Source organism: Balaenoptera musculus, chromosome 2, assembly GCF_009873245.2.
Source record: "Balaenoptera musculus isolate JJ_BM4_2016_0621 chromosome 2, mBalMus1.pri.v3, whole genome shotgun sequence".
NCBI classification, from domain to species: domain Eukaryota; kingdom Metazoa; phylum Chordata; class Mammalia; order Artiodactyla; family Balaenopteridae; genus Balaenoptera; species Balaenoptera musculus.
The window spans coordinates 100,221,633-100,240,525 of NC_045786.1; the positions used below are offsets into that span (position 1 = coordinate 100,221,633).

Consider the following 18,893-nt stretch of genomic DNA (forward strand, 5'->3'; position numbering starts at 1 on the left):
ACCTACATAAGACAAAAAACTCAGCAGTCTCCAAAAAAGTATGAGTAACAGGAAAAAAAAAAGGGCAGGAATAAATAAACATGAAAAATTGTTTTAAGAAAAGCATATTGAAAAAGACTTAGACCACTTTAAAAAAACTGTCAGATTGGTGTAGATTATATCAATATAAGAATTGATTCAGACAACGGTCAATGTATGCCAAAGCACTGTGTGAAAGCTTGGTGGGAGGGAAACAGGGTTTACACGGTTTCAAAGTACTACCCAATAGACTACTCACTGATTAAAAGAGGAAAAAAACATACCTTTACTATAGAAACATGGGTCACCACTTAAACCAAGTAATCTGACATCATATGCTTCCTGATTCGACAAAATAAGAAACATACATCACCTATGCAATATTCTTGGTAAAATATTTGACTTGAATCTATACAACAGGGAAACAATCAGGCAATTTCAAGATTGTGGGGACACTATACAACACAGCTGGTTGGGACTCCTCCAAAAAAAGAGCAGGAGGCCATTTCTAGATTAAGAAAGCAATGTTGTGGGGAAGAGACTTTTTTTGTGAAAACGAGAATTTTAATGTGGGCTGTATACGAGATAATATTGAACTAATGTTTATTTTCATTGCTTTGATAATTACTTTGATAGTATAGATTATCTTTATTCTTAGGCGATACAGCCATGAAGTTGAAGTTCCCATGTGAAGTATCACGCCTGTAACTTTAATATCATTCAGGAGGGGAAAAAACATACAGAGAGCAAACATGGTAATTTAGACAGTTGCTACCAGAAACAACAACAGGAGGGCTGAAACACAAGGATGGTGTATTTTACAAAAGTACATATTACCTGTTCAAGTTTTTAAAAAAGACCCTATTATAGCAAATGTTAAAATGATATATACCATGTCACACACTCTTGAGCAAGTTCCCAGAAAATATTTTTTCTGTCAGATTTGCTAATATAAGAATGATCATCCGGTGCAGTGGAGGAAGAAACTGGCACTTCCACTGCTATAACTAAGTAAAACCAGTATACGTTTCTGTAAGTTCATTTGAAAATTCTTAATTAAACCTAAGTGCCAAGCAATGGGTAGGTCAACAAATTTGTATTAAGCAACTGACAATGTTAAATAAGTTTCAGGTTATCCTATTTTGGAATTGAAAAAGAAACTTTGACCATCTTTAAGTTTTGTAAATCCCTGTGACAAAAAACCCCCCCACAAAAACAGCCACTTAACAAAAAAATTGTAGAAAATTTACTAAGTGGAAAATGTTTACAGCATAGAGGTTCTGAAACGATATACAGTAATGATTCCATGTTGGTAAAAATACATTATAAAATTATAAAACATATATAGGGAGGGACTTCCCTGGCGGTCCAGTGGTTAAGACTTCACCTTCCAATGCAGAGGGTGCAGGTTCGATCCCAGGTCAGGGAGCTAAAATCCCACGTGCCTCGCGGCCAAAAAACCAAAACATAAAACAGAAGCAATGTTGTAACAAATTCAATAAAGACTTTAAAAATGGTCCACATTAAAAAAAAAAAAAAAAACCTTAAAAAAAAAACACCACATGTACAGGGGTACAGGTACATCCGTAGCTAATGAGGTAAGAGAATGGATCAAAACATCAAAATATTGAAAGTGGTTATCTTTGAGCGTTAATGCTGTAAGTAAATATTTTCTTTCTCTGCATGCTTCCTTCCAAGTTTTCTTTAGTAAGCATTTTATAATTTAAAAAAAAAGGATTGTTCCTGCCAAAGTATAAGTAACGCAACAGAAAATTTAAAAAAATGAAAGTCTTTAAGAAAATATTCCCAGAACCTCAATGATGAAAAAACTAAATCATGTAGTTCAATGCCTCCAAATTCTTCAGAGGATGTTAAAATTCCCTTGCAACCTCCTTGCTCACCAATTACTAAACTTCATGAACTGCCACTAAAGTCAACGAATTCACAACCTGAAGACACTCAATTCTAAAACTTAATTGGCTCTTAACTAATTTCCTCCCTTAGCTCTTCTCTTTAACGTCCATTCATTAGCAATCGAATAATTTTTTTTTTTTTGGCTGCGTTGGGTTTTTCTTGCTGCGCGCGGGCTTCTCACTGCTGTGGCTTCTCTTGTTGCAGAGCACGGGCTCTAGGCACGTGGGCTTCAGTAGCTGGTGGCACACGGGCTCAGTAGTTGTGGCTCACGTGCTTAGTTGCTCCGCGGCATGTGGGATGTTCCCAGACCAGGGCTCGAACCCATGTCCCCTGCATTGGCAGGCGGATTTCTAACCACTGTACCACCAGGAAGTTCCCTCGAATTATTTTTTATTTGACTGAAAACATCTTATGCAAACTGTTCCCTATCCTGACTATCTTCTATAAAAATAAGACATGGTGCATTATAACAAATACAACTTAACCTGTCAATGTCCCTTTGAACACAGCAGTCCAAATTTGGTTGCTCTTGCAAGAGTGGAACACATTGTAGATGCTATCCAGATGCGATAATGTCTGCTAACTTTGGCACTGTCAACACATGCAGAATTCACTGTTAAGTGCAGGGCTTTGCATTTCATATACTATTTAATCCTCTTATATCTAGTTCACAATCCCTGGGGTTCCAGCCTGAAGAAAATTTCAAACTTTGATTTTGTTCTGTGAAATACTAACAATCTCTCCCAATTATATACCCTTCACTGATTTGTTCAACATACTGTAAGCAGCCTCACCCGTCATTTTAAAAAGTTCAGTAAGGGCAACACAATTTTCCTTCAAGAGTGAAAATTTTTCTTCATGCTATATATTAGTTTTGAAACAGTGATAATTAGTAAGATCAATCTCAACTGAGAAATCCTTCTGCATATGTCTGTACACTGAAAAGCTCCACCCTGGTTTACTTCTGAACAGGACCAAGTTAATAACTTAAATTGTAAATGTTTGGATACACCTGTTTTAAAAAGAACATTTTTTTAACTGAAAAGGTAGATACAAAGATACCTGTTCCCACAGTCATGCCACGCCAACCGTGACCAAACTATGTTTAAAGTAATGACTAACCTTGAGATGAGAACTTCCTAAATAACATAATACAAAAAAAATCCCCGTACTAAAATATACCGTAAATAAAAAGCAAAAAACTGATGAAATGTATGCAATACATATTTGTCCACAATTCAAGTTCTTAATACTGTATATAAAAATATAAAAATAAACACATCCTAATGGTTAAGAGCTCAGAGGCTTTGGAGTCAGACCTGTTGCAATTTCAAACTCAACCACTTCTGGTACGCATTTCCCTCTGGAAAGCCAACCCCTTCAAACACCAGATTCTTTAATCATAAAATGAGTACTGTTGATAGTACTTGTCTCATAGGATAAGTATGAATGAGGTGTAAGTGAAGTAAGGTAAAGAAAACAATGAACATAGTGCCTGGCACACAGCAAGTGCAGCTGCAGCAGCTGCTCCTACTACTACATCATTTACTATTATTGGTACATACCAACAAAAAATGGGACAATGACAGAAGGACACAAAAGATGATTAACAAATAATACTAAAGGTCTATGGAGATTAGCAAGAAAAATCAGTATCACCATAAAGGAGACAAAAATTAAACCAAACATTCTACCTACCAAACAAGTAAAAACATTTTAAATTGAAATGGTCACTTCCATACATTATTTCTGACAGTATGAACTGGTAACCATATTTTCAGAAAACTACTGGACTATTTTATCAAAAACCTTAAAATTGTGCATGTTCTTTAAAAACAAAACAAAATACCCAAAAAACAAAACCTGTGCATGTTCTCTGACTCAGTAATCTCACTTTGAGAACTCATCTGAAGGAATCAAGGATGTGGACATATTAACAGTGAAAAATGAGAAAACAAGTTCATAATACTAAGAGACTGACTAAATGAATTTCAGTACATCAGTCTAACTGGATACAAGCAGCAACATTTCAAAATAACTTATTGACACCAAGAGATATTTAAGATGTTAAGGAGCATACACAAGTTATCTAAAAGATTATACACTGAAGTGTTAGACACCTCAGGATGTGGCAAGACTGTGAGGTTTTAAAATACTCTTTTTTTCATTCTTTAATACCGTATTAGTTTCATAATTCTTTCATTCTGTAAAGACAGCTTCATCCACCCTGGAATTTAATGACTACAATATATGGCTTGGCTGAAAGTCAGCAAAGCTTTTCTATAAACCCCGTAACAGAAGTTAGAAAAGTTGTGTGCTTCCCTTCCTCAAGAGCAATTCAGAACTATGTAAAATCAAGGAAATGGGCATCTCTAGGACAACAAAACTTTCACTGGATATTGCATTCCATAATTTGGGGTCTCTCATTCATTGGCAGTCCTAACAGACATAGATATTGGGTATAATTCCCTGTGCTATACAGTAAATCCTTGTTGTTTTATTTTATGTATAGTAGTTTCTATCTGTTAATCCCATACTCCTAACTTGACCCCTTCCCCATCATTAAATGTTAAGTTACCTCTATTCTGAGTGTTACATCACACTTAAGGGGGTGGGGGGAAGACAGCATTTTAGAACCCAACATACTCTTAACTAGAGCAGCTTCTATACAGTAAAACTCCCCATCAACAAACATCTATTTACTCTGGGAACATTTTAAGCCATTTGAAAAAGAAATTTCCTGAATCTATGAGTATCAAACAAGCATTAGGAATATGTAAGAGAATGCTTTTCATAGGAAAAGAATTAAGATTAACATTTCAAAATTACTTCAATAAGGTCAATAAATCTTGAATGTTTTCAGCAAAAAACACTGAAAGAAAAAGCAAACATGGCAATCTAAGTGAAAAACAGAAATTCATTATTCTATTTTACTAGCTTAAGTGGCATTGCCATTTATCCAGCCTGCTTGTTGGAAATTACTTGATTTTTAATTCTATTTGTAATTTAGGAAGAGTCATTCAAATTTTGCACATATAATGGTCATTTTAAATACTGCATTATTTCAAATTTATGTAAAACATGGCTACTCTATGACCCTCAACTCTGCTCCCCAAACATCAAAAACATTCTTGCCAGAAACTTTACCAAAATTTCCAACTCCCAAGCAAGCAATAAAAAGGAGTGAAAGGATAGGGCATGAAATTCTGTATTTCTAAGAAGCTTCCAGAAGATGATGATGATGATGATGATGATGATATGCTGTTGCTGTAGCACAGACCATATTCTGAATAGCAAGGGTCAACAATATTTATTCATAAGACTTCTTTATTATCTTGTAGAAAGCTTCAGTTTTATCAGTAAACTCAAACTGAGCATTGAGTTACAACAAATACACTTTTAAAAGTCTCCCCAGGAAACACATTAGGAAAAAAATCAAGATTTTTCAGATTTTACAAAGATAATACTGTGGTTTTCCTATGTAACACCCAACGGGATCTGGGAAAGCATCCAGCTATCAAATAAAATACATTAATATTTCTGCATTAATACATATGCATAGTCACTAAATGTAACACAGATTATAAATAATCTCATGTCAATTTAAGTCAGGTTTTGTCATCAAATGAGCATCAAACTGATGAGAAATCTTTGTCATAGATTTCTGAATTGTGAACAAAAGATTTCACAAGTGCAGCAAAATAATTTTTTATAAGAAAATAAATTTTAATAAGGAAACCCGACTTAAAGTTACTACATCATTCTCCATCACTCAGATCCAAGCAGTTAAAATTTAGAATTATTCCTAGTTTCAGAATTTAATAGTACAATGTATATGAAATATAGTGGAATCCCATCTTTTGCTATCCTGAAAACTCAATTTTATCACACATGAGGATAATGATACCAAGATTCTCCTTCAAAAAATTTTTTACACTTATCTCTAATAAACAGAACTTCCCAAATTCTAGGAAGAACTAAGCAAAACATAACATGTAAGCAAAAAACAATCATCCACATTGCCATTCCTGCAGAAATAAAACACAACTGGAGAATGCCTTATTCAGTCCTCAGAGTAGTATTTTAGGGTCTTAAAATATATTTAATCTATTACATGTTTTTGCATGGTAACGACTGTGGTTATTTTTAAAGCCCTTATCTTTAAAGAGACACTGAAATAGCTAAAGATGAAATATATCAAATATTTATTTACTTCAAAACAACAGGAGGGGAAGGGATTGGATGCAGGTATAGATGAAACAAGATCACTCAAGAATTGCTAAAGCTGGACAAGTTCATGGAGACTGATTATACTATTCTCTTTTTTGCATATGTTTGAATTTTTTCCACAATAAAATTAAGATAGCACTGAATATATGCATATATACACATATATACATATCTGAGAAAAAGAATTACACGTGAATCTCAAACTATACACAGAAATATAATCAACCTGGTAGCACCTCTATAAATATTCTTACTCTTCAATTTATACTTATCAAACACCAAGAACACTTAAATTTCAGGGTCAAACCCTGAAACACAAGCAAAAGATCCAAGTAATTCACAGAACTAGAAGTTAATTATTAGTGGTCACTTACATTGCCAATAAGTAGATAAACTGTTTTCACCTTTCTGGAGAGCAACCCAGATTGAGAAGTTTTTAAAACATTCATGCTCTTGAATAATTGTACTTCTGGAGCATAAGTCTAAGAAAATAACTAAGGGTATTGACAAAATCTTAGTTGTAAGACTTCAATTGTTTATAAAAATTGTTTGTAAAAGGGAAAATTGGGGGAAAACCTAAGGGCCCAACAATAGAATACTGGTTAAGTAAAATATTGTACAATTATGCAATGTAATACTATGTAGTTATGAAAATTTTTAGGAGAGCTGTTATCTAATATTTTATGTTATGTTTGTGTTGCAGAAAAAAATTAATACTTAAATGTACATGCCATATGTAGGACATTACTTTTTCAAACGCCTACATATGCAAAAAAAGTCTAAAAGGACACATCAAAACCTTTTATTTTGTATGGTTAAGTATGTCTTTTTTGAGGGGCCTGCATTACATTTTCTAAATGTTATGTGAGCATATACTGCTTAATTTGGATTAAACCTAAAATAAAGATGGGGGTATCTTCTCTTAAAAATCCGCATCAATCTTAAGTCATTTGATTAGTCTTCCTCTTTAATTTCGGTAAAACTACATCTTAAACAGCACAAATAACTGTAATTCCAACATAAGAAGCCAACAAACTTTCAAGGACAAGGGAAAATTTTTCTTTAGAAAGCACACTTTGCTACCTCAATTTTAGCCATCAAGTTTTTTAAAGTTATCACAAAACCACTTAGGTGAAGATGACTACATATTTAAAGGATTAATATAAGGAATTATAGCACACTATGAATGGTTACATCATTTTCAGAATACAGAACTTTAATTAGAAGGCTAAGGGAAAATTTTCATTTAACATGTATTCTACTAAACTATTCCTAAATTTCATTCCAGACTAGTTAGAAAAGCCTAAGACTGGTTCAATGAACTTCCAGGGAGTTATATTAGTTCTGAAATCAACTCAAAAGCTGTAGGTTAATCTAAATAAGAAGCAGGAAGAATATTTCAGACTGGTGAAATTGGAATCAGTTTAGGTAGGAAGAAATACTCAGATGTCCTTTAATCTGCTATGGCTACCTCTTAAAGACAGCGATGCACTCCCACTGGAGAATAAATTTTTAAAAAATGATAAAGTTCTTCCAAATTTTGATTACAGCTCCATCACAGGCAACACAGCAGCCTATGCCCTCAAATGCTAACATGACTCATTCCATCACAGCCAAACATATTTTAAGGCTGTTTTTACAACTTAACTATAAAAACTGCTTACTAAACTTCTACTACACAGGCCATAGTTATGCTATTTATACCCAGACACAAAATCCGAAGAGTTGAAGTATACCTACAACAAGGAGTTTGAAGTTTTTTAATTAGAAGCAAAATAATGCTGTGTTGCTCATTAAGCCTTTGAGCACACAAAAGTTTTCTCCTAACCCTCCTAAATCCCTCTCCCTTGTCCAGAAGTAATCGATCAATGTTGTTTCGCGTGTATCTTTCCAAATATTTCTCTATATCTTTACATAGTAGAAAATAAACTTCTATAATATGTGAGTTGATGAAAAGAGCTAAAGAGTATTTAGAAGGCTAAGTGAGAGAAAACAGCACTGAGGCAGTGGCTTTTGAGTAAGAACCTAAACGAACTGAGGAACCCAACCTTCTCAATGTCTAGGGGAAGAAAATTCCAAGGAAAGGCTTTGAGGTAGGAACATCTAGTATGTTCAAGTCTCAGTAAGGAGGCCAGTGTGGCTGGAGCAGAGTAGTATATCATTAACACGGGAGGAGAGGCACAACAGATCACGTAGGGCATCTTGTAAATCACAGCAAAATTTTGACTTCAACACTGAAATAGCCAGCTATTAAGTTTCAAGAAGGAAACTACTCAGGCAATACATTTTTCAAGCATTACATTTCAATAGGATCGATCTAGTTACACATTGGTGTAGAGGGGCAAAAGAAACATAAACCTATTGCAATAATGCGCAAGACAAATGATGGCTTGAAACTGGATCAGGCCATAGCAGAATGGGTGGAGAATTCTTGTTATATTTTAAAGGCAGAGATGACAGCATTTTCTACAATGCCAAAGGTGAGGTATGAGAGGAAAAAAAAGTCAAGGATGGCTAACCAAAGTCTGGCCTAACTGACATGAAAACTGGAGTTTCATTAACTGAAATGGGCAACACTGCAGAAGAAACTGGTTTGAGGGAAGAACAGCAGGAGCCCAGTTTTGTACTTTTAAATTGATATACTTAACATTCAAGAGTTGTCAGGAAGGTAACTGGACAGATGACAGTATGTCATTCAAAAGAGAAGTCCGGGCTGGTGATATATGTGTGGGAATCATCAGTTTACAGATAGTATATAAAATCATAGAACTGATGAAATGACCCAGGAAGTGTGAATAGAAAAGTGGAAGAGCTGAACCACAGAGCACTCCAGCTGAGTGGCAGAAGGAACAGCCAGAAAAAGAATAAAAACCTGCAAGTTAAGTAAAAAAATGTTTTAAGGAAGAAAGTGGCTCGACTGGTTAAATCACACCAACAGGTCAAATGTGATTGATTAGCACTGAAAAAGAACCACTGGATTTAGTAACATCCCTCTGGGTTACATATTTTTTAAAACCATAAATAATACAATTATTTATTTTTTCTCCCAACGGAAACTCACTTTTAAATATGTTTACTTCCCTAAAGAATGCTGTCACATCCAAAGAGTCCATAAAATTATACTACAAAGCTACATCTACCTAAACAATTACCTTGGATACTTCATGCTATTTAAACTGTTGTGAGTTGAACAACAAAATATTTAACAATGACATTTAGCTTAAAACTTGCTAAAAATAGAAATCCAGAGCAGTTTATTTTTTCTTTTTTGGCACTTAAACCAAATTAAAGATTTGTTTTCCTAGAATACTTCACCTGTCAAGTAAAGCACAGTCTGTCTAGTATGACTAAGAGTTGAAATCTGCAGGCTTAACTGCCTGGGTTGAATCCATGCCTCACCATCTATTAGGTGTCTAACTTTGGGCAAATTATTTAAATTCTGTGCTTCAACAGTTTCATCTCCAAAACGTGAAAGACATTAATATTTACATAAGGTTATGGTGATGATTAAGTTAACACAAGAACTTTAAACAGTGGTGGACACACGGTAAAGTGTCCAGATTATTACTTCCAAAAGGAAGAAATTCAAGTTTTTCTACTTCATTTTTCCTTTCAAACAGGAAAGCTATTATGTCAAGTCTGACCCAACAGGGGTGATACAGTAATAACTAGTAACTTCCTAAAGCCTAACTAACCTGTCCTCTTCAAACTCATTACATTTGCTCATTAATATACGCAAAGAAATCTCATTCGGAAAAAACAGGGCAAGTGCCCTTAGGCCTAGGATTACTACTTTCTTCAAGAGATGAATAGATAGTGGCCTACTATAACAGGTCTTCTAACTTATTTAGTCCTAATTGCACTTAGTCCTCATTACTAACATTCCCCACACAACAGCCTGAAGGAAATTCCAAGAAAGTAATCAGATCTCTCCAATCTCCAAAGTCCTTCAACAGATTCCTATTGTGCCCAAGACAATCTAGATCTTAAACATGGACCTTTTAAGGACCTGTACACTATGCTTGATACTTGCCTACTTTTCCAACTTCATCTGTTACTCTATGCATTCTTAGTGACTATTCTCCAGTAGTATTTCTTGCTCTAGAGGCCAAGATTTCCCCCCCAATATCTGTGCTTTCAGGTAAGATCATCTACTTCCAGACCTCAATTTCAACATCAGTTCCTTTAAGGTCTCTTTGCTAGCAGCACCCTCCCACCTCCATATTCTAAATTTGGTTCCCTTAAATACCATCTCACTCTGTTCTTTTCCTTCAAGGATCTAAACTGTGAAAGTGCTATTCACTTTATTTCTCCCCTCAATGTCTATAATATTCAAGAGGACAGGAGACAGTTATGTTTTGCTCATCTGTATGTGCCCAAGTCTAATAGTGATTTTCAGAATGAGCACTCAAATGTTTAACGAATAAACATCTCCAACTTGAAACCTGGGAGTCATGCCAAATCCCTCACTCTTCCTATCACAGCCACCACCACATCCTCCTAAATTTACCCCCTTCTAATCCGAATACCATTGCTTTTGGCCAGGCCAGGTCATTATTCTCCCTTCTATTTTAGTACCTTCCTTATTTATCACCTACTCCAATCTTATTCGCCTCTATGCCATTTCCACACTGCTATCAGATGACATTTCTAAAAATGAAAATCTGATGTCACTCCCCAGTTTAGAATCTTTCAATAGTTCACCACTGGTTTCTGGATAAAATACAAACTTCTTAGCACGGCATTAAAATTTTTATAATCTGGCCTTAACTCTCTAACAGGATTCAGTTCAGCTCCCTTTCTCTTAAAAGCACTTCCTGACCTCTTAAAAGAGTCAGTTAGGTACCCACCTTTGCATGGCTCTAGTCTCTGTACCCACCTGTATCACATGGTGACATTATCTCATCCATCTGTCTCCCTCACAAGGTATTGAGTCCCTGAAGAACTATTATACCTTTTTGCATCCCCAAAATCAGAAGAACATGACCCATAAAATAATGGATTTACAAAATTAAGAAATAAATTAAACTGAACCTATAGTGAACAACAGCCACACAATGACAGTAACAGAAACAGAGAGGTAGAAACAGCTTTCATACAAAAGAGGGTATCAGTAAAATTTGGACCTATAAAAGAAAATTTTCCATTCCTCTTCCAGATAACCTCAGGACATTTTACTTAACTTTCTCCCATTCTGTTTTCCTTTGAGGTTGCCTTCAGTGTTCACTTTAGATTTTACTCTTTCAGAATGAGTAAGGGAAGGGGTCAAGAATGTGATTTGCCCTAGTACCCAAAGAACTAAATATACCTTTAAAAATCACTCTACTTCTCCTCCCTGCCCCATCCCAGCTCAAAATCTATTAAAGCAACTCTAAAGTGAGTTATCAAAATATTCCACTGTTGTCAGTAAAATACTACAGGTTGCTAATATTCTCAACTCTTTGGCTATTCACATCCTTATTAATCTCTGCATTTTTCTTGTGAATAGACCAGATTCATTCTTTATTACCCTTGGGAACACAGTGGATTCCCCAATACCTAGCTGGGCCACAAGTCATCACTGAAAAAGAGGTCACTCCTAGATCTTTCCTGATTTGGACACAGAGATTATACAGATTTTCCTGCTTTCTGAGGTTAAAAAGTCTACTTATCTTTTTCTTTTTAAAAAAACCTTCCAGTGAGATAGCATTTCAGTACCACAGCATGCTTCTTGTGGTTTGATTCACATTAAATTTTAATGATAAAAAACAGTCTAAACAGAATACAATCCAAAATTGTTGTCACAGACCCAAGGAAGATAACTCTAAATGACAGAAAATTTTTGCTGATTTGCAATAATCTAAGAAAAAGTACCACCTAATATGTCTGTCTTGTTGCTACTCATTAAAACAAGTCGTCTTCATTCTAAAGTATATGCGAACTTCAGCTGCTCTTTCCATTTATGAAAAACTCTCAGCAAGCCCCAGTTTGACACTCATAATTCCATTAGTTTACAAAACCCTGAAGTGGTCTCCCTTAGGAAACATCTCTTGAGATACGCACAAAAGCCGTTAACCCAAACATTTCCAGGTAGAAGCTATCACCTACACCACATCAACTAAACTTAAACCAGTGTATTTCCTAGTCTTTCCAATGAAACCAAGTGGACCTCACACCTCTTACCATCACCCAGGAAGGGTGTGCATCTGTTCCGAAGGCCCCCCTGGCTCCAGGTCATCCTGGCTGCTGCTGCTCCAGGCTGGGCATCCATGTTGCTGCAGCTTGTGGTTTGTGAGGGGTAGTGTACAGGAAAAGCAGGATGGGATTTCAAGGGAAACAGGAGGGAGATGGCTTTCTGGGAAAATGCCATCACCAACTTAGGTGTTAAGTAGTACCACACACATTTTATTGCAGCACAGTTTAAAAATTTAACAAATGAAAGATTAAAAATAAAAAAAACAAAAATAAAAAAATTAAAAATACAGACGACGTCCAGAGATGCTCTAAAACAGTTAAGTTAAAGATCAGGAAAAATAAGGTCACAGACTTAACAGCCAGTAAAATTCTTTCGAGCGTGGGGAAGGGGATGAGGGCGGGGGGGAGGGGAGGGGTTGGGAGAGAAAAGGTTTATGTGATCAATCCACTTAAAAATGCTAATGCCTTCACTTTCTCTCCCAAGATGCAAAACTCCAAAGTCAATCAGGAGGCCGGAGAAATTCTTATGAACATTCAGAAAAACTCGATTTTAATCCGGTTAAAAATCATCAGTGTCATTATCATCATCATCATCACCATCATTAAGTATAATAATAAATAATAATAGTAACTAGTAACAACAATAAAAAGGAAATCAGCGGAAAGTCAGGAAAAATGTAAAAAAAAAATTGGAATAACTTACTGTAGCTGAAGATCAAAAAAATCTCACTGTAAAAAAACAAAAATAAAAATAGCCCAGATTAGAAAAACGGGAGGTGCAAAAATGTCAAGTCAGTAAAGTTCATTTCTTTTCTCTTTCCAAAAGCAGTTTCCACAAAAACCGCAAGGGTAAAGTTCTCAGTAGCAGACAAGCAAAGCCCTTTCCACATCATCAATCAAACTTAAAAATACACGAGGAAGTAGAGAGGTCAGTTTATGAGAGGCTAAAAGGCTCCTCCTCCTCCTACCCAACTGCTGCAGAAAAAATAGAAATAGAAATTTAAAAATTACATCTTAAATCCAAGTCCCGTTTTTGGAAACAATTAAAAAAAAAACACCTGTAAATTTGCCGTAGTGCACACCAAGTTGCATCATTATGTTTAAAATGTCTTTATAAAATCAGTTTTGGAATGGGAATGTGTGTGTTCTGGAAGGGTGGGGAAGGGAGGTTAAAAATCAAAGCTGAGCTCCAGTGAGTAGGGATGGGGTTCGCCTTGCTGCCCTGTGAAAGGAGAAGGGACAGATTGAGTCAGAGTTCCTCAGAAATGTTGTGCCCTAAACCCCCAAGACAGAAACATCTGTCCATTGCATCTAACACATTTTGGTAAAGCATACATCCCACTGGGATGGGGAGAGCTTCTATAGAATCATCGCCTCTACCAGTGACTGTCTTCACAATTCTTCAATGTCAGCAGGTGCCTAAAGTTAACTAAATATGCACCTGTATTCCCTTAAGGGTCTCAAAAAAAGGTTCACATTCGAACATTCAATTTGATAATCAGCAGTTTGGGCAAAGAAAATATAGAAAAACCATGTCAGCAGAGATGAAGAAGTGAGCAAATGTCTAACATCAAGATTATGAAACAGATTCGTGGGTTTTAACTCCATGTAGCTTTTACTATGATACAAACTGAAGGGGAATGGTCTACCCTGAAAATACATACTAGAGATGACATCTAGTTTCAAAACCAATGAGTGGTCAAACCAAAAGACCTGACAGAACTTTCCCCCCTATCAGGGGGAAAGATGATTTAAATAAGGAGCACATTAACCCCCTCAATAACAGAATGAAAAAAAATCAAATGAAGGAAAAAAGATTATTATGGCTAGTGAATATTTAATGTCATAAAACAGGTGAAAAGTAAATTATGGTCCTTAAAGAATTTATTTCTGTGGTCCCACTGTTTATAAACTAGAACATACAGCTAATTCCAAGAAGGAATTCTAAGAATCTGATACATAATACCACCTTGACAGACTGGGTGTTTCATCAGCTACAACAAGATTTGCAATTAGATTGCAGGTCTCTGAGCAAGTAAGAATGATCATACTTGCATTTCAATATCCAGTCATGAGAGTTTATTCTTCTTTTCAAATGTCAGTAAACTAAAAAATTTTAAGCTGCGCTTTTAAAAAGTGTTGCCTGAGTCAATTACATGTGAATGATGACAGCAACAGGTACTATAACTCTAAAATTATAACTGTAGATTTTTTAGTAGTAGCAGACCAGTTTAGGCATGACATGTAAGTTACTTTTATGCTTAGACTGATGTGTTAAATTGTACAAAATGTTAAACTAAATGTACATAGAAAACGTACATTATTTGAATGTTATCTCCTCTGAGTAACTGTTAGGGATGTTCAGTTATGGTGAAACATTCAATTTTCGTCTTTGGAGTCACAGCCTGAACCTGGTACTGAAAAATTTCAGGATATGTTATGTAACTGTGGCTCATCTACAAACAAATCCTTTGCACCAGCGTTACAAGACATAAGCTTAAAAAGCAGCAACTAATGTGAAAACATTTACATCTTTCAAAATCAAGAAGCTGTCTCCCAAGCTGTTAAGTTGATGAGCTACCACTCATAAAAATGACCAACTAACTTTAGCACCTAACTGTAATCTTTGCAATGAACAGTATACCTAGTTTATACTTTGTCAAATCTCTGGGAGATCTGGATCCTTCTTCTAAAGGGGTATTCTCAAAGTAAGGGCTGCCAACCAACATCACGTGGCACTTATTCGAAATGCAAATTAGCAGGGCCTACCCCAGACTTACTTAATTAGAAAGTGGTGGTGGAGAGCCCAGCAATCTGTTTTAACCAGCCCGCTGGCTGATTCTAATGTCCGCTCATGTTTAAGAACTACTGTGTAGAGTTTAATAAGGAATCTCTATCCTCTAGTTAAGATCGATATAAAATAAAACCAAGAACATTATATCATAGTAAATGCTATACTATACTATAAAACCCTATAGTAATCCTCTTCCCCTTTATAAACCCCAGATTTCCAATATCTAAGAGAACACATGCAGTTGTCACACCAAAGTCAATTCTCTAGTAAATCTATTATGTACAAAACCTTAAACTTCCCTAATCCCAATGAGAATGAATGAGTACATATTAAGTATGAGCACATAATGCTCCTCAAAGATAACAACTAATAAAACTACTTGAAGACAGATACTGTTAAGGCAGTTACCAGTAATTACTAATATACAAAAACTACTGTCAATAATAAAACTGTTTCTGTACACTTTTAAGCCTTCTGGCAACAAATGACTTGAGTTACAGAAAGTAGAAATTAAAACAGGTAAGATGTATAAGCCCCCTTATAAGTATAAAACTGCATTCCAGAACGTTTAACTGATTTGCCTGTCAGGTAGTAACCAACAGGGCGGGAAAAATCCAGTTCTCTTTAACTCCTAGGCCAAGGTTCTTTCAACCGTCACACTCCCCACTTAACATCTCACACATCCACCAGTTAATATAATCAATATTTAAGATTAGAATTACTAGCTATTCTGGAGTTTATTCCTTGCTTGTTTCTAACAGCAATTCCATCCAAAACAAGGTCCAACGCTATGTGAAACCCTCTAGAGACCTAATCACAAATAATAAGGTGTGTTTACAAAGTAACAGCAAACACCACCAGGCACTCCCGAGGCATGAGCATGGGAAACACAAAAAGGTCAGAAGACCTGTAACTTAGTCAACCTTCTTAAATCCTTCCTCTCTCCAACCAACATGTAAATGTTACTAATGCCTATCTATTTGAAATCAAATCTAGAATTGTTTCAGATATTAATTTTGTGGCCAAATCATTCCAGATGAATATTAAATCAAAGGAAGTGTTACCTTGGTACATGCTGATCCTAAGGAATCCATATTTCTAACATCTCAAGGCAAGAAAAGTGCCCTTCAGTTAATTTCAATTCCCATCAATAGCTGTTCTTAAATACTAATTTCTTACATTTCTCATTATTTGCCAACAATATATTTATTAGGTGTATGGTTTCCTAAATTCCCAGTCACTGCCCTTATCTCACTTCTAACAGTTCTGCACTTAACTTTAGTTTTAAGTCCATGTAATAATATACTTAGTTTTTTTTTTTTTTTAAAAGGCAACGCTTTTGATCCCTACTACAATACCTACATGGTGAGGGGTCAACAAATGCATAGCTATGTAGAATAAGAGTACTTTTAGTTTCTATCAAACAGGCTTCCTACGGCGTGAATTTACCCCACAGTATTGGTTTAAACTGTACTTAATAATACTACTTTTTGTGACAGTAACACATTATGAAAAATAAAATCAACTAAATTTTAGACAAGGATTAAAAAAAGCGATTTCTTGGATAAGTGAATGCGATACTACTTAGAAACCTATGTAATTTCTACAAACTTAGCAAAAAACTTTAGTAAGTTTCAGGACCTAGCAAGTAATAAGCACTGTAATACTTACTTTAAAAAAGCATATAGTTATGCATTTTTGCCTAAGTTGGGATGGTCTGGAAAATTAATGCCAGAATAACCTGAAAGTCAAACTTTATCATCTTAGCACGTTACATTAATAATAAACTCAATTCTCCTAATTTAACATTTTCCCAAGATAGTTTGGGAATTCCCAGTTACCACTAGTGTTGTTGTAATTAGGTTCTTGTAAAGATTAAAATATAGTAATTTTAATACCTACTATTCCAACAGGTAAAGCCACTTGACTTAAGCTGGTGGCCAAATTCCTTACTAGTTCTGCTACTGATTTAATATGACCCTGGCAATCAACACTCACGCCTCGGTTCCTTTCTGAGAAAGATAGTAATACCTACCTCAACAAGTTCCACTAACTTATATATTTCAAGTGATTTGTAACCTGCAGATAAAAAGCCACCTTTAATTATTACTGTTAATATGTAAATGAGATTACAATTTAAAAGAAATTGAAAACTATTTCGAGGTCCATCATTTCTTCAGAAAGGAGTAAAATAAAATAAAATAATCAGTAAAATATTAAATCTATTGTTATAATATTTACTATTCTTAAACCCTGAGGTACCCTCCAGAATTGAGAAGCTTGCGGTACAATAAATATCTGCTCGATAACCCTTCCCCACCCCCCGCCCAATGTTTAAATTTAACAGGAGGCATCCGCACTACATTAACTTGAACTACATTAATGAGCATCTCGATCGTCCCTTTCGTCATCTCTCTTAGAAGTCTTCATGGCCATAGAAAATGAAAGGACAGCATCCGTTAACGCAGGAGAGCGAAAAAGAAAAGGGACATTTTCCCTGCCGATTGTGGCCTAGAGGACACTAGGTTAAAAATCTACGCAAGGGCTGAGGCCTGTAAAACCCTCTTGCGCGTAAGATCTAATCCCCCAAAGCAAATAAAATAAATGGGGGCCTACGTACTCTACCGAGGAAAGGGTTCCCTCGTCTTCTCTCCCACACCCCCTCGCGTCCCCCGAGGAACCCAGCGCCTCCCCAGCTTTCGCCCCCTCCACTTACCAGGAGGGGGAAGGGAGAAGAGATTCGATTCTGAATCTCCTACTCCCAGGTTCTACGACGAGAAGCCGACTGCTGCTCGACGTCCGCAACGCGGCCGCAACAACTCAACCTTCGCCTCTTCACAAAATGGCCCCCGCGTCTCCTCTGCCGCCGAGGCGAAGGCCTAACCCCCGCCCCACTCCTGGGAATCCTCCTATTGGCTGCGACTTTTCTCGCTCCCGCTTCTAATTAGACAGTTTTACAGCTCCTCACAATTCTATCCAATCACAATTAGTAGTGGGTTAGACTAATCTAGCGAATTTCCACATGCGTGAGAGAAACTAGTTTGTAACTGGTCATTTTTCCTGTCATTTATCGCCTGAGAAATGCTTATTGGCCACTGTACCTGACGAAGCTCTGGGTGGAAACCTGCCTTTGTACCGCGCACCGCTTCACATCCGGGTATCCGGAAGGTCTGATTGGCGGCCGCGGGATCCTATCTGTGCTCCTCAGAGCGCCTAGTAGAAGGCCCGCCCGGATCTCGGAATTCCCGCGGCGGAGGGGGGGAAGGGCGGGGAAGGATTGCTGGGTTTTGTTTGCTAGCGGCTGGAAGGATCCGCCCTAGCCCCGGGCATAGGTAAAAGGAAAAGCTCCAAGTTAGTTCTCTGTCCTGCGGTGTGGATAAAGAAAACACTTTTCTTAGAGTGGGGAGGGAGCTCTAAAGACCAGAAAACTAACCAGCCCTGCAGTTTTTCCAACCCTAGAGCTCCTTCCTGGACAACACTTCTCAGCCTGTCAAGCCCTTCTTCAGACAACCCATATCTCGGCCAAAACGACTTCCTTACCTCTCCACCACAAAAGGTAAAGAAAGTCCAAAATGCTGGCCTGCCATATACTACAGCACCCATCCTCTGGCCCCAAATCATCTCACTTGCTAATACCCTACATGTCAACCAAATTGGCTTATCCGGCTAGCTCTCCCCTGCCCGTCCCCAAAATCTGGTCCCTTAATTCCCCTCACCCTGAAATGGCCCGTCCCCCACCTACTGGCATCGTCTGCACTGCAGT

General features: G+C 36.6%; 1 protein-coding gene across 17 annotated transcripts in view; it reads right to left on the bottom strand.

The window, feature by feature from the left end:
* Nucleotides 1–18,007, bottom strand: part of HNRNPC (heterogeneous nuclear ribonucleoprotein C) — a 46,240-nt gene extending 28,233 nt beyond the window's left edge. For 4 of the 17 annotated variants that reach the window (XM_036844804.1, XM_036844795.1, XM_036844811.1 and 1 more), the window contains exons 1-2: nt 17,847–17,992; nt 13,040–13,065 (exon numbers count right to left, since the gene is read on the bottom strand). The gene's annotated coding sequence lies outside the window, so the exon portion shown is untranslated. Of the gene's footprint in view, nt 1–12,317; nt 13,559–17,165; nt 17,210–17,846 lie in introns of those variants that run through there. The other 13 variants (XM_036844806.1, XM_036844796.1, XM_036844807.1 and 10 more) reach the window with 9 other exon arrangements.
* Nucleotides 18,008–18,893: the final 886 nt, after the last annotated feature.